Below are 15,002 nucleotides of genomic sequence, written 5' to 3'. Positions count from 1 at the left end.
CCCCACATTGTAGATGCAAGAGAGAAATAGTCACAGGCTAGGAAACAGCAGAGACCCGATGAGGCCCGCATGGGATCCTCACACTCCGCACTGCGCTGAGAGGCAGCTCCTGGGACACTGCCAGGGCGAGGCTGATTGCTCAGTGGGATACCATGCACGTCCCCTCTTCTGCCAACACTCTCTGGGACCCCTGTGTCTTCCTGAGTGTGGTGAGTCTAGGGCATGATACCTGCCGCTGTGAGAGCCGTGGGGTTCAGGGACCTTGCAAAAGGGTCCATTCCTGGGGCAGGGGAGGGGGCATGTGGAGGGCTTCTTCCTTCCAGTCCTTAGCCAACACTAGCCCACAGTTGGAAATTTGGTGCTTGAGCCCCCAGGGTCACAAGGTACTTCCCCAGGGTCTAGGAAATACATGTCATCTTGTACTTCCTGAAAGTCACGGGGTAGGTGGAAGGCTCCTCTTAGGGCAGAAAGGTGGCAGGGTGAGGGGAGTGCTGGACATGGCCAGCCCTGCCCTCCGGCAGCTAATGAAAGTAGCGGCCCTTGAGCGCAGTTCCTGACCTCCCAAAGCACACCAGACTCCCACTGTTTTCTTCCAAGACTGTGGTGAGCCACCCAGGAGATACACGTATAATACTATGAGTATTTTACCTGTATATCATGTCACGGATACCCAGGCCTGGCCATTGTGAAGATGAGAAACCAGGCCAGTTTAGTGAGCCCACGTGGCCTGAGGCCTTCATCTTCTGTAGGAGTTCCTGGCATGCAGGTGTCCATCCCATCCCTATCTGGCGTTTGGAGACCTCCCGGTCTTCAGGACTTCTCTGGACACTGAGAGCAGGGCCCAGGCTGTGGTCAGTCATTGCAGGCCTGCAGACCCCTGGTTGTCCATAGCATAGAACATTTCCAGTTCTCCCTTTGGCCAACGTGCCTGGAAGAACAATTCTATTTTTTGTCCAAATTTGAAATCCTTGAGTGCTAAAAGTAGGTAAAGGGATATTCCTGATACCCTTTCAGTATCTGTATTGTAAACCACAAAAAGGAAGTCAGAGAAAGATAAACAGAGACAGAGGCAGAGAAAGAGAGAGAGAGAGAGAAAAGGCAGAGACAGAGACAGACAGAGACAGAAACAAACTGAGAGAAAAATAGATAATAAAAACATCTTCCAAAAAGGCTGATCTGAATATCTGGAGAAAACCCAAGTGCCTGAGAACGGATGACTGGTTAAAAAACTTTGGTATATCTACACAATGGAATACAATGCTGCTGTTAGAAAGGATGAATTCATGAAATTTGCATACAAGTGATACTACATGGAAAGTACCATGCTAAGTGAAATGAGTCAGAAAGAGAGGGACAGACATAGAAAGATTGCATTCATCTGTAGAATATCAAGAAACAAAATAGGAGACTAACACCCAAGAATAATCGCGATAAGTACCAGGAGGTTTGCTCCATGGCTTGGAGGCCAGCCACACATGCTGGAGGAAAAGGCAGCTCAGATAGAGAAGGGAGCACCAAGTAAAGGGTGTTGGGAGGATCCTCCCAGGAGGGGAGATGCATGTTGAAAGTAGACTATGGAATGAACATGACTGCCACTCAATGCCCCTTTTGCAGACCACAACACCCAAAAGGAGAGAGAGAACAAAAGTGAATGCCCTGCCACAGAGCCAGGGTGGGGTGGGGGGAAGGGGGGTGGGAGGGATACTGTGATCTGTGGTGGTGTAAAATGGGCACTGGTGGAGGGATGGGTCTCGGTCATTGTATAACTGAAATCCAAACAAAAAATTTGTAAGTCTATAACTGTACCTTATGGTGCTTTACTAATAAACATTAAAAAAAAAAGGCTGGCCTGGGTGGAGAGGTGGGGGGGGTGGGTGTTGGGAGGAAACTGGAAACATTGGAGGTGGGAAATGTACACTGGTGGAGGGATGGGTGAACAACGATGACTGAAGCCTGAGGATGAACAGCTTTATAAGGGTCTATCTCACATCGAGGCCTGAGCAACAGTGGGTATGTCCCTCCAAAAATGTCCAAGTATAGCAAAAAGAGGAGGGGGAAGAGTGGGAGGGGCGGTTCTGATTGCAGTGGGACTCACTGGAGCATTTGGGAATTTCACACGCACCATTGTAAAGTGGTATTCCTTTTGGGATGCAATATAGCAAAATCAATGGAAAGTTAAAATTTTTATTTTGAAAAAGATCAAAGAGGCCGGGAGATAGTAGAGAAGGAAGAGCACTTGCGTTATCTGACTTCAATCTCTGGCATCCCATAGAGGCCCTTGAGCATGGCTGGGACTGATCCCTGCTGTGGTTCCAAAACCAAAGAAGCAAACAAACAAGGAAATGTAATATATCAAAAGCTAGAACAGCTGGTAAGGTGTCTGCTTTGCATACTTCTATCCTGGGTGGATTCCTGGCACATCCTATGGATCCTTGAGCACCATTAGGGGTGATCCCTGAGCACAGGACAGGAGACAGGGTCCCCAGTCAAGGGAGGTCTCATCTCTTAGGCCCCTGGAGCAAGACCATGGGGGCCTGTGCAGGGGACAGATTGCCCAGGCGCTGCCAGCCTTGGGCCTGGGAGTCGATGCTTGACCTCCACATCCCTGGCCCCAGAGCAGGATGCCCTGGCTGCCTGTCCTCACTCCCAGCCTTGCGCCCACAGCTGGGACTGCAGGACAAACAGGTGTGTGTCTGTGGCAGCAACAGGACTAGGATCTCGGCCTCCCGCAGTAGGAAGTGGCCTCTGACCAGTGTCAGTCTCTGAGAATGAGCAGGAGGAGGAGCAGGTGCTACTGCAGAGCCAGCTCCAGATCGGCTGCAAGGGGAGTGAATCAGGACAAGGTGGATACGGAGAAATGACAGAAGATGCCGGGGGAGATCCACTGTGAGGTTGGGAGCCCGCCTGGGGTGGTGGGAGGAAGGACAGGCCAGGACGCCACCCACTATAATGTATCAAAATCTAGAAGAGGCTAGAGGGGTTGTGGGGGTGCAGATTGGCTCTCACTGCACAGAGAGTGTCCTAGTAGCGGGGAGGCGGCTGGGTCGAGGTAGGAGGAGGCCCATCTCTTAGGCCTTGGGAGAAAGACCCCCTGAGGAATGTGCAGGGGACAGGTTACCCCATGTGCTGTTTTCCTTGGTCCTGTGTGTGTGTGTGTCTGGGCCCTGAATGTTGTGGTGGGATCTGGACAGCCTTAGACCCTGTCTCATGACAGAGATGTGCATGCAAGACCAGAAGGTGCAGTGCCTGCAGCCTGGAATGCTTCTGCTGGTACCAAAAGCAGCACACAGCTGCAACCCCACACCTGAATGCCCCACTCACGTGGGCTCCAAGGTTGAGCAGGTGCTGAGGCACAAGGAGCTCATGGACCAGCTGCAGCAGGTGCTAACAAGGCAGCAGGCCCTGCTGGAGGCCACCTTCAGGGAGCTGAGGGAAACCCAGGTGAGGGGGTGGCCAGGGGCTCAGGGACAGGAAGGCGCATCAGGCCCTAGACCTGCCTACTCACCTGGTGCCTTCATCTTTAGGGGATTCTCAGTCCTGAAATCAGGAGCAACTGAGCCCCAGGCCTTGCTGGAATTCCAAGGGTACCCTGGAGAGGGTGAGTGGTGTGGTGGGTCTCCAGGAGGGAGAAGTTCCTGATGGGGATCTGGAGGTGGGACTCTATGGGAGGTGGAGCCAGGCGGGACCCCTGAGATGCCTCCACCTTCCTTGCTTGGCTGAGACCCTGGAGTGCCCCATAGTCAATCCAGTGTCGAAGAACACGGAGTTGGAGGTGAACATAGTGGAGGTTTGTGAGATCATGACCTCTATGGAACTCGAGGTGATGGTCATGAAGGACAGGCTGGTGGCGTGTGAGAAGACTAAGGATCTGGATGACTAAGGTCTGAGACTAAGGTCTGGGGTCCAGACCTGGGGAGCGGGATTATGGATTCTGTGAAGAACCCAGAGGGACCCTCCTGTTGCTGTCTGTGAGGAACAGGAGGCCGCAGACCTCAGATCCGGATCCTGTAATGACCTGCCCCCAAATAACCAGAATCCAGCTCGTCCGCTTGAGTTCAGCTGGCAAGCTTGTTCACCATTAATCCACTTTTTCTACCCTGATGATGTACCCTGTGTTCTTCAATTCCAACTAATCTAGCCCTGATCCAGTTCTTCCCACCCTCCTCCTGCCTCCCTCCTCCCCACTCTTCCACTTTCCCTCAGCACTAGACCCTAGGGATCAAGGGGGCAGAAAGGTCCCCCAACACTAGACCGCAGGGATCAGTGGGACAAAAATGTCTCCTACCTCTAGGCACCAGGGATGTTGGGAGCAGAAATTTAAACTGGGCCACACTCCAACCTCAGTCATAATAGCTCCAAAAGCCAAACAAGGGCTTGAGGTGGGAGCTCTCCCTCCCCAGTACACAGTCCCGTTTCTCCATATGGCAGCCCTGAAGCTAATGGGGGCTGGAAACATCAGAACAACCAGTTCTACACACTCTTTGGGGGCTGGTTGGGCACTAATGATTTGAGGAGAAGAGAGAGGAAGGAGGCATGCTGGGTCACTCTCTGACAGTCACTGTCCTATTTCCAAACTTGTTTCAATAAATGAATCCATCCTAGGCCGTGTGGGTATGTGTCTTGGGCGAGGTGTGTCCTGCCAGCAGTTGGCAGTTGCTTCTAGATTGTGGGTGGCCCTTGCCATGAGATTCACCATGTCTAGATCCTGTCATCTGCATGCCCCTGAGTACGATGTCAATGACCCCAGGAGAGTACCTCTAAGATTTGGAGTGGTAACATTCAAAATATGGTGGTTGGAAGGTACGATGGTGGTGGAATTGGTGTTTGAATATTAAATGTAATAAATTATTGTAAACAACTTTATAAAAACAAAATAAAAATTTGCAAAAAAGTCAGCAAAATATAAAGCTTGAAAAGAGAACAGAAAAATCAAAGATACACCAATCTAATGCTTTTTTTAAAAAAAAAAGCAATGGCGTCTAAGCTACTAAGTTAGCCCACAGAATGGGAAAAATTATTTACCCAATACCTAGCTGATGAAAGGCTAATATCCAAGTTATATAGCACATTGGTAGAACTTTACCAAAAAAATATCTCCCAACCCCATCAAACAAATGCAGAGAGGAATAATGAACAGAAACTTCCTCCAGGAAGAAATTCAAGGGCTGGAGCGATAGTACAGTGGTAGGTTGTTGCTTTGCACGTGGCCGATCTGGGTTTGATCCCCGCCATCCTACGGGCTACACCCGCCTTGGAACCCCAAGTGTTCTGTGAGAACCAGAAGGCAGTGTCCTTCCTAAAGACACCCCATGCACACCCCATCCTCCCTCTCACCTAGAGGTGGAAATCACACCCAGATCCAAGACAGACCTGAGCCAACAACCCGTCAAAGACAAATTGTGTTGGCAGAAGATCAGACAGACTGTGATGCCCGTGAGGTAAGGAGGCTGCAGACACCCAGCGCAGGGCACGAAGTTGCCTGCCTGAAAGTGATGTGTTTTCCCCAAGAGTCAGAAATGGTTCAACAGAATTCTTACTCACCTGTAATTCCGTCTTTTACCTACCCTGTCAAAATCATATTCATCTACCCCAACCTTGTCTTTCTTCCCTCTTCCTTCCCGCCCTTCTCCTCTCCCCCTCCTCCTTCCTGCCCCCTCCCTTCTCCCCTCCTCTGCCCCTTCCCATTGAGGAATGGGCTATGGGGCTACGAGGCTATGGGGCTACACAAAGCAATTGCTGACGTGCCCCCACGGCAGGGATGCTGCATACTAGGAGTGGCGAGATGACCCAAACAGAACAACATTGAGACTCATACTCTGCATGTAAAGAAGTTACACAGCCTCCAAGGAGGCTCAGATAGAGCAGAGAACGCCAAATAAAGGGTGTTGGGAGGATCCTCCCAGGGTGGGAGATGCATGCTGAAAGTAGACTATAGACCAAACATGACTACCACTCAGTGCCTCTATTGCAAACCACAGCACCCAATTGGAAAGAGAGAGAACAAGGGGGATTGCACTGCCAAAGAGGCAGGGTGGGAAGGGGGTTGGGGGGTGGTAGGGATGCTGGGACCCGTGGTGGTGGAGGATGGGTGCTGGTAGAGGAATGGGTACTTGATAACTGTGTGACTGAAACCCAAGCACAAAAATTTATAAGTCTACAATTGTGCCTCATGGTGTTTCACTAATAAAAAAATTTTTCATTTTTCATTTCATCGTCCTGTTATTCGTCGATTGCCTCGAGCAGGCCCCAGTAACGTCTCTTTCATCCTAGCCCTGAGATTATATTCAAGGCTATTTAGGAGAATGAGACCCATCATTGTTACTGGTATTTGGCATATTTGGTACGCCATGGGGAGTTTGCCAGACTCAGCCCTGTGGCAAAGCTACAATCGATAAAAAAATAATAAAAAGAAAATTCTTGGATTAAAAAAAAAAGGTACACAGCCTCCAACACATCCATATGTGCAGGAACAAACTCAAAACATAAAATAATAACCCAATCAAAAAATAAATCCAAAGAAATAAATTTCAATTTTTAATATGAACAGATACTACACATGATCTTAGCCAAAAGGCCGAGAAGCTCTGGGGGCTAGAGCGATAGCACAGTGGTAGGGCGGTCGCCTTACAAGCGGCCAACAAGGCCGACCCGAGTTCGATTCCTCCGCCCCTCTCGGAGAGCCTGGCAAGCTACCGAGAGTATTCGATATGCCAAACACAGTAACAACAAAGTCTCCAATGGAGACGTTACTGGGCCCGCTCGAGCAAATCGACGATCAACGGGAGGGCCTTTACCTTTTACCTTTACCTTTTAATATGAAAATTAAGAGATCATGGGGTCTCACCATGTTTCGCGCTTGTCCCTATCCCTCCCCGAGCGCGCGCCCCTCCCCCCCCCAGTCTTTCCAGAGGGATTCAGGGCTTCATTCTTATGGTCTTTATCCGGATGCCACTCAGGTTGGAAACTGCTCCTGAACTGTACAGTGGTTCTGAGCAAGAGATTTAGTCCACTGCTTCTTGCAAGTCAGAGGATGGGGTCCCATCCGATAAGCAGAAAGGCTGGGGTCGCGAAAGTTAGAGTGGGTTTTCACATCAAAATCTAGAGTCGCAAAAGTTAGATGTGGGTTTTCACATCATAATCCCAGGGACTGTGCCATCTGGGCAATTGGTAGCCACTGGGGCCCTTTGTTACTCATCAGTGTCACCCCTGAATGGGGACCTGGAGGTAGATAGTTTGTTTACCTCTGTGGCACAGCGAGAGATCAGAGCCCCCTGCCTCAGAGACAGGTATGCCCAGACCTCTGCCAATGGCCCTACCCTGGGTCAGGGCACCTAGAGCCTGGTGCTCTTTCTCAGGCACTAAGAGGATCAACTTCTATGCCTCTAGAGCCCTACTGCTGATTTGAAAGGGTTTTTTTGGGTTATTTGTTTTTCTTTTTTTCACTTCTAAATGCTCATTCTTCCAGGAGGTCTGGTGCTCAGCCTCCACCAAGAGCTGCAGCAGAGCCTCTGAGGCTCTCTTTCAGTCCTCTTAGGCTTCTGACACTAGGACCTTATCATCTACAGACTGCAGGATGGTCCATTCCAGGGCTCCAACGAGGATTTTCTTAAGTCCAGAGCCAGGGTCTTCCTGAAGAAGGTGGCCGAGTTTTTGAATCCTTGGGCAACGGGTCCACAGTGACTGAGGTTTCCTCTTGTCTCTGGATCCTTTGGCCCAAAGGCAAACAGGGATCTGCTTCCTGGAACAATTTGCAAAGGGAGAAACACATCTTTTGAGGTTCAGGCCAGTCAATCATTGGGCACTAGAGGAAAACAGACTCAAGAGAGTGGAAGGGCTGGGTACCACAAGGTGACCAGCAGGAGCGACCACACTGACTCGGCGCAGGTCATGACTTCTCAACTGAGGCCAATGGGTTGCTCCCAGTTGAGCTGCATCCCACCACTATTCCTGCCTCCCAGACCTGCGCAGTATCTTTCCCTATCCCTAGCCACACCTCACGAGTTACCTGACATTGAGGCTGTCTCTGGAGGCTCACTCCAAGCATGAATTTACCAGCAGAGGGGCATGATACTGCCATTAGAGAGCGCCTGGAGAGGGTATTTTCCAAAGTGGGAATACACAGTGACAAAGTGGACATTTATTTGCGCTTCTAGCTCTGTCTGGAGATCTAATGCCAATAAGATACTAAAGTGAGGAACAGAGAGAACCTTGTTTTCCATATGGAACCCCCAGCATCTGCTGAGACCATGGATTCTCATGTCCAGCAAAAGCAGGGAAGGGCTGCACCTCCGATACCTTCAACGAGCTCTGCTTCCTATGTTGCCCTGTCTTGGGGGTCATGGGGCGACCGTTTCCACGAGGCTTTTCTTGGGAGTGTAGATACAAAGTTACCCTGCCCTCCCTGCCTGCCTGGGGACTCCCTGTGACTCTGTCAGACTGTCCAAGTGGTCCTGATGTCAGTAGACATTTCTGGAAGCTACCCAACTTTGAATGTCTGCCACTCCCATTCATAGAGGGTCACAACTTGTCTGGTGTCATATTGGCACTTTGTTCTCTCCTGCAGCATGTCATGGCCCTCTGGGGCAATGATCTGGGGCCTTCCTTCTGCCCCTCCGCATCCTCCACCCCTGACCCCTGCTCCTGCTCTGGCTCCCCTCTTACTCCCCGCCCCTTGTCTGCCCTGCCAGTTCTCGCCTTCGCTAGACCAAGGGCACACTGGAGGTGCTGGGGCCTGGCCTTAACCACTCCACTGGGGTAGTGCTGTCTCCACTGGAGGTGCTGGGGCCTGGCCTTAACCACTCCACTGGGGTAGTGCTGTCTCCACTGGAGGTGCTGGGGCCTGGCCTTAACCACTCCACTGGGGTAGTGCTGTCTCCACTGGACGACAGGCAGTGCCATCCAGCTGCCATGCTCTCTGCCAACACCTCCTGTGCACCAGGTGCCACTGCTTGGGTGTTGCTCTTTTTCCTTTTGGTCTTGCCTTGCTTTCTCCCCTGCTTGGTAGTGAGTTTTGTTGTTTCACAAATGAGAATTGCAGCACTAATATAACTTTGAGTTTTGAACGACTATGAACACATATGTACTTTGCCAAAATTTCTGCCTAAAGCTAACTAAAAATCAAGAAGCTGGGACTGGAGTGATAGCACAGTGAGTAGGGTGTTTGCCTTGCACACGGCTGACCTGGATTTGATTCCCAGAATCCCATATGGTTTTCTGAGTACCACGAGGAGTAATTCCTGAGTGCATGAGCCAGGAGTAACACCTGTGCATCGCTGGGTGTGACCCATAAAGGAAAAAAAGGCACATTTTGGCAAGTGGGAGAACATGATGAGATAATAGTGCTAATGGAATGAATAGTTCCAAAGTCTGAACACCGCACAAGGCGAGAGATCAGTTTTACAGCAGATCTGATGGGCGTCGGGGTATTAGCAAGCAGCTGACAGGAGAGTATGGAACAAGAAATGACCAAGGTTTCTTGGTGCAGAAAAGGATCTGGAGCATATCAATAACGTAGGAAAATTTGGGAGATTTTCCCTGGTTTCTAAGTTGAACAGTGTGACAGACCACCTCTGGGCCATCCCGAGTGATTTCCGTGCCTGTCTTCGTCTCTCCCAGACCCTGTGCCTCATGGCAGCTCCTGCTCTGTCTGAAGTTAGCCTGCGGGAAATGTGGGCAGAGGTCCCCTCTCCTCTTCAGCAGGGCTCAGGAGATCCTAGTATCAGGACTTGAACAGGGCTGGGCCGCATCATGGCAAGCACCTTCACCCCAGCAATATCCCTGGGGCCCATTCTTGAAAAGTCTGAAAGTGCTCGGGAGTGGAAGCCTCGGGTTCCACGGGGCTGTCTCCCTGGGCACTGTGCCGTACAGAAGGGGGAGTGAGGCATCTTTAAGGGAGCCCAACTCTACAGGAAGGAGAGTTAGGTGGGAAGCAGCTGAAAGAAAAGTACTGCTTGCAGCAGGGCATTAGTCCAGCAGATAAAGTGATCGTCTTGCACACTGCTGACGTTGGATCAATGGGCCCCCCTAGTTCCACTAGGTGTGGTCCCTGGGCTAAGTCAGGCGTAAAGCCTGAGCATGTCTGGGTGTGGTGCCAACACCCAAAGAAAAGTGCTGCAAGCAGACAGGGCCGATCTTTTCCCTAAGGAAGGATTCCTCAAATTCTTAGAGGCCATTAGAGAGCTTTCCCTGTTAGGTGGAAGGGGTGAGGGAGGGGAAGGGGGTGACAGCACTGGCCCTCCACTTGTGACTCTGTCTGAGCAGTGACAGTCCACTTGGACAGTCCACATTGGCCTTACTCAGGCCAGGACTTGGCTGCTGCTTTGACACAAAGGTGTCCTGAAATTGTGAATGTCAGGGTCCTTAGGAGGGAGAAGCCCCCAATGAGGGTCAGGAGGCAGGATACCGGGGGGGGGGGCAGAACCAGGCTGACTCTGCCCCCGAGCCCTCCACATCCCTTGGTTGGCTGAGAGCCTCGGGCTGCCCCTCAGTCTATCCAGTTTCAGTCAATCTAAGGGCACTGAAGTGAAGGCAAACACAGTGGAGATCATAAAGCCTGAGGAGCTGGAGGTGGTAACAGTCAAGAAGGACAAGCTGGCGGTGTGGGGAGGACTGTGCATCTGGAGGCAGAAATGTCCCCCAACACTGGGCACTGGGGATGTGGGGGGCAGATATCTCCCCTGCTAATAGACACTAGTGGTCTGGGAGGCAAATAAAGGCCCTAAGCAGTAGGCACCAGTAACATGGGGTGCAGAGGTTTCCCGTAACAATAGACAGCAGGGTTCCGGGAACAGAAATGTTCACAATAACTTGGCAGCAGGTATGAGCAAAGCTGAAATTTCCTCCAGAAAAAAAAAAAACTAGGGATTTTGGGGAAATTGTTTTCCAATACTAGACACAAGAGCTCTGGGGGGTGAAATGTCCCACAACAGAGAACAGAGCTCAGGTAGGAGACATGTCCTCCAACACTTCACAATTAGAAGTCCCCAGAGCAGAAATACTCACCCCCATAGAAATAGTCCAAAGAGTAGCAATAAGAAATGAACACCTCCCCACACCCCACCTTAGACGATACCCCAGGAGAGAGGAGTGGAGAATGCCTCTCACCCCTGCTTTCCTACCTAAATGTTGAGACATTCCCGGTTTGTGGGCTGTCCTTGAATGGTCCAGGGTATTTTCCACTTTTTGAGTTAAAATTCTGTCCAGAAGGCCAGAGAGAAGTCTCAGGAGACTCAGTACAGGCTTGGGATGCATGAGGTCAAGAACGTTCCCTGGCACCACAGGGTCTCCTGATCACAAAGCCTGGAGCAAATAGAGATCCCCACAAACCCCAAACCTCTCAGGTATGTACACAGGCCATGATGGTCAATGAAGCAGTACTTGGAAGGATCTCAGTGCTTAGAGGAAACACTCATTCAGAGCATCCGATTTTCAAAACGGCACTTGGGTACAACCATGTACCCCTCCTTGGCCGAGGGAAAACGAGGCAACACTCAAACCTTCGCTTCATGGGCTACAGGCCAAGCAAAAGTCTGAGCCGAGAGCTCCCCATCCTCTAGTGCACTGTTTCTATTCTGGGAAAGGAAGTCCTGAAAAGGATGGAGGCTGGAACAGTCAGCATCTGAGTTCTAGGCACTACCTGGGACAGTTTAGGGGATCATGAATTGGTGGCAGAGTAGAGAGAGGGGAGAGGGCTGAATCAGTCTCCCTGACAGCCACTGTCCTGTTTCCAAGATTGTTTCTACAAATGGATGCATCCCAGCCTGTGTGAGTGTGTGGCATTGGGTGGGTGGGTCCTGCCAGGGAACGGCTCATGCTTCTTGATGAAGCATGAGCTGTCCTGTGGGGGTCTCACCATGGATCAGAACCTGACATGACATGCCCATGCCCATGGTGCCTGTTCCGTCTACACCCCCTCTGCAGTGCCCACCGGGAAGAGCCCCCACCTTGCCCCCAATGCTTCATGGGTGCCAGGCCCCCTAGTGGCCAGATCATGCCTTTGGTAAAGGACCTGCAAACCTCCAGGTATTTCCCAAACCTCTCAAGGACTGGATGGACTTTCTCTGCCCAGAGCCTCACCCCAGTGTGGAACCCTTCACTGCTCACAGGCTCCCCAGACAGCACAAGCCCACAGTGACCCTGTGCCCCACCATCAGAGATGGATTTGATTCTCAGCCCAGCGAAAGTGAGAGGGGGAGATGTCAGAGCTACAGGAGACAGTCGCAGACCACTGGGGACTGAATGTGCTCAGTGCAGGGAGGACAGGGGCACTTGGGGGAGCCATAGTGGGCACGGGCGATATGGGGGAGTTGGGGTTCCTTTCAGGCTGCAGAACTCGTGAGGGCAGCGTGGCCAGGCTGAGTGGCCCAAGTTGGTAGTGTGTGTATTGAGAGGGATTTCCAGAACAGGCCGGGAGCAACACCAGAGAAGTGTCCAGCTTCCCCAAGGCCAAGACTGGTGTCCAGCTCCCAGTAGGATGGACAGAGCCTCAGAGAAAGGGGCAGAGCTGGGGTGGGGAGGTTCTATGGGGTCATTAAGAGCCCTCCAGGACTCAGAAAGGGAAGTCTCTGAGCAACAGGGGGAATTGGTCAGGGACTGACTGGGTCTGGGGGCTCATGGCCCCACAAACTGGTTGCTGCCAGTCTGGGAGGAAGCAGTGAGAGGACAGAGAGAACGTGGACACAGGATAAGGCGGGAACAAGAACTCTGCATGCTTCAGGAGAGGAGAGGGGCAGGGCAGGGGGCAGGGCCTCCAAGGAGACAAAGGAGAGGGGCAGGGAGTGAGGGGCAGTTGGGACAGCGACCAGGACAGCCCCTCTGCCAGGCTCGCTGGGCTCCCACAGCAGCAGCCAGGCCTGACCTAGGGGTGCTCAGTGGCTAATCCTGGCAGCTGCAGCCCAGCCTGGGCATGGGGGGACGTGATCTCTGGGAATGAGAAAGTCCTGGACTGAGCTACGGGAGACCCAAAGGGTCAGTGCTCCTGGCCCACCGTGGGGCCCACAGAGTTCCAAGCCACCATCGTCGTTAGGGGGCAGTGCCCGAGGGTCCGGGTGGCGGTGGGGAGGCCCTTCACGCCCACCAGGGCAGAGGCTGGTGCAGCCTTCATTGTGAGGTTACCCCTGGGAGCTCTAGATTTCTCCCTGGCCAATGGGGTTGCAGCCCCGAGGCCACGCCCCCATCCCTGCCTATAAAAAAGCTCGTGGCCCCGCCCCTCAGGGCACCCTCTCTCAAGGATGCTGGAGGGAAAAGTGGCCCCAACACACCTTCCCCCTGTTGACCCTTCGAGGGGTCATCTAGGGGTCACCTCCAGATGGTGACCCTTCCACGGGTCATCTAAGGGTCACCTCTAGGTGTAATCTCTAGGAGATCGTTGGAATTTCGCAGAGCGCAACGGACGGTAAGAAAAGGCCCTGCGTTGGCCCTGCACTGGTCAGTGTATGGCCCCGAGGCCACAGGATCAAGCCCGGGCCCATTTCCAGCAAGTCTTCCGGCAGTTTTGTCCCCAGCAGCCTCTGTCCTGGTCAGGGTCTCCCGGGACTCTGGGATGGGAGTCCCCAGAAAGCCCCTCTCCAGGACCTGTCCGTTGCTGTCCCCAGAATAGGACCTCCTGGGCTCCTGCTGTCTAAGACCTGGGTGGCTGGACACTGGCTCCCCAGCTCAGGAAACAATGGGGTTGGGAGCTCAGGGCAATGCTGAGGAGCTGCCTCAGTGGAGCTGCGAAGTCAAAGCAGGGTCCCCGGGTACACAGACCCCTCACCACAGACCCCCCTGCCAAAAACCTCCTACCTTGCGACCACACCCTTCCCGTCTAATTTAGGACAGAAAGAGATGGAAGAACAGAATTTTAAAACACCAGATATATCTTGTAAAGGCGGAGAGTCACATGACAGCGCCTCTTCCGTTAGGGGTGAATGGTTTGGGCTGGTGCTAGGCACCAGGAGTTTGAAGCCTGTGATGTCTGAGGAGGGCAAGGCAGGGAGGAATCACTCAGAGTGTCCCGAGGCCACGGCCACATCCCTGCCTATAGAAATGCTTGTGGCCCCGCCCCTCGGGACACCCTCTCTCAAGGAGGCTTAAGGGAGAAGTGGCCCCAATGCACCTTCTGCATGTTGACCCTTTCCCTCGGGGATCATTGGAAATTGGCAGAGCATGAAAAGATGGGAAGAAAAAGTGCTAGGTCGGTGCTAACCCGCCAGCCCTGGGCCATGCGCTGGTTCTGCACTGGTCAGTGTGTGGCCAGGAGGCCCAGGATAAAGCCTCCGCCCATTGACAGCCACGTTTTCAGGCAGTCTTGTCCTCCAGCAACTTCTGTCCTCGCCAGGGTCTCCCGGGACTCTGGAATGGAAGTCCCCAGAGACACTCTCTCCAGGCCCTGTTTCCTCCTGCCACCAGAATAGGATCTCCTGGGCTCCCGCTGACCAAAGACCTGGGTGGCTGGACACTGGCCCACACAGCTCAGGAAACAATGGGGGTGGGAGCTCAGGACAGCACTGAGGAGTTGGGGAGTCAAAGGAGGGTCCCCGACTCCCAGAAACCTCACCACAGACCCTCCTGGCAGTGGGTTTAACTGCAAAAACACCCTTCCCCTCTTGTTTGGGACAGAAAGAGCTGAAAGAACAGAATTTTAAAACATCAAGTGTATCTGATAAAGGCAGAAGTTTGCAATGCATAGCGTCATCCTTAAGGGTTGAGTGATTTGGGCTGGTGCACAGCACCAGGAGCTTGAAGTCTGTGATGTCCGAGGAGGGCAAGTCGGGGAGGACTGACTTCGAGTTTCCAGGGAGGGGCCCTGTGAATGGGGCATTGTGACAGGGGAGACCGGCTGGGAGCAGGAGCTGGGCGAGTCTCCCTGTCCCTCCACACCTGTGTCCTGCTCTGCAGGCAGCCAGAGGAAATGGGGTCAGCTGTCCACTCTCCAGAATGTTACGACCCTGAAAATGCAGAGAGCTCTAGGGACGGGACATAGAACGCTTGTTTCTCGTTGTCCCTCGTGTCCCTGCCAGCAC

General features: G+C 52.6%; 1 pseudogene; it reads right to left on the bottom strand.

The window, feature by feature from the left end:
- Positions 1–6,505: 6,505 nt before the first annotated feature.
- LOC130026656 (uncharacterized) lies at positions 6,506–6,586 on the bottom strand (annotated as a pseudogene).
- Between the last annotated feature and the right edge of the window lie 8,416 nt (positions 6,587–15,002).

Source organism: Sorex fumeus, unplaced genomic scaffold (genome assembly GCF_029834395.1).
Source record: "Sorex fumeus unplaced genomic scaffold, SorFum_2.1 ptg000034l, whole genome shotgun sequence".
Classification (NCBI taxonomy): Eukaryota; Metazoa; Chordata; class Mammalia; order Eulipotyphla; family Soricidae; genus Sorex; species Sorex fumeus.
The sequence above is the reverse complement of the archived record's forward strand: the minus strand, read 5'-3'. Positions and strand labels throughout refer to the sequence as shown.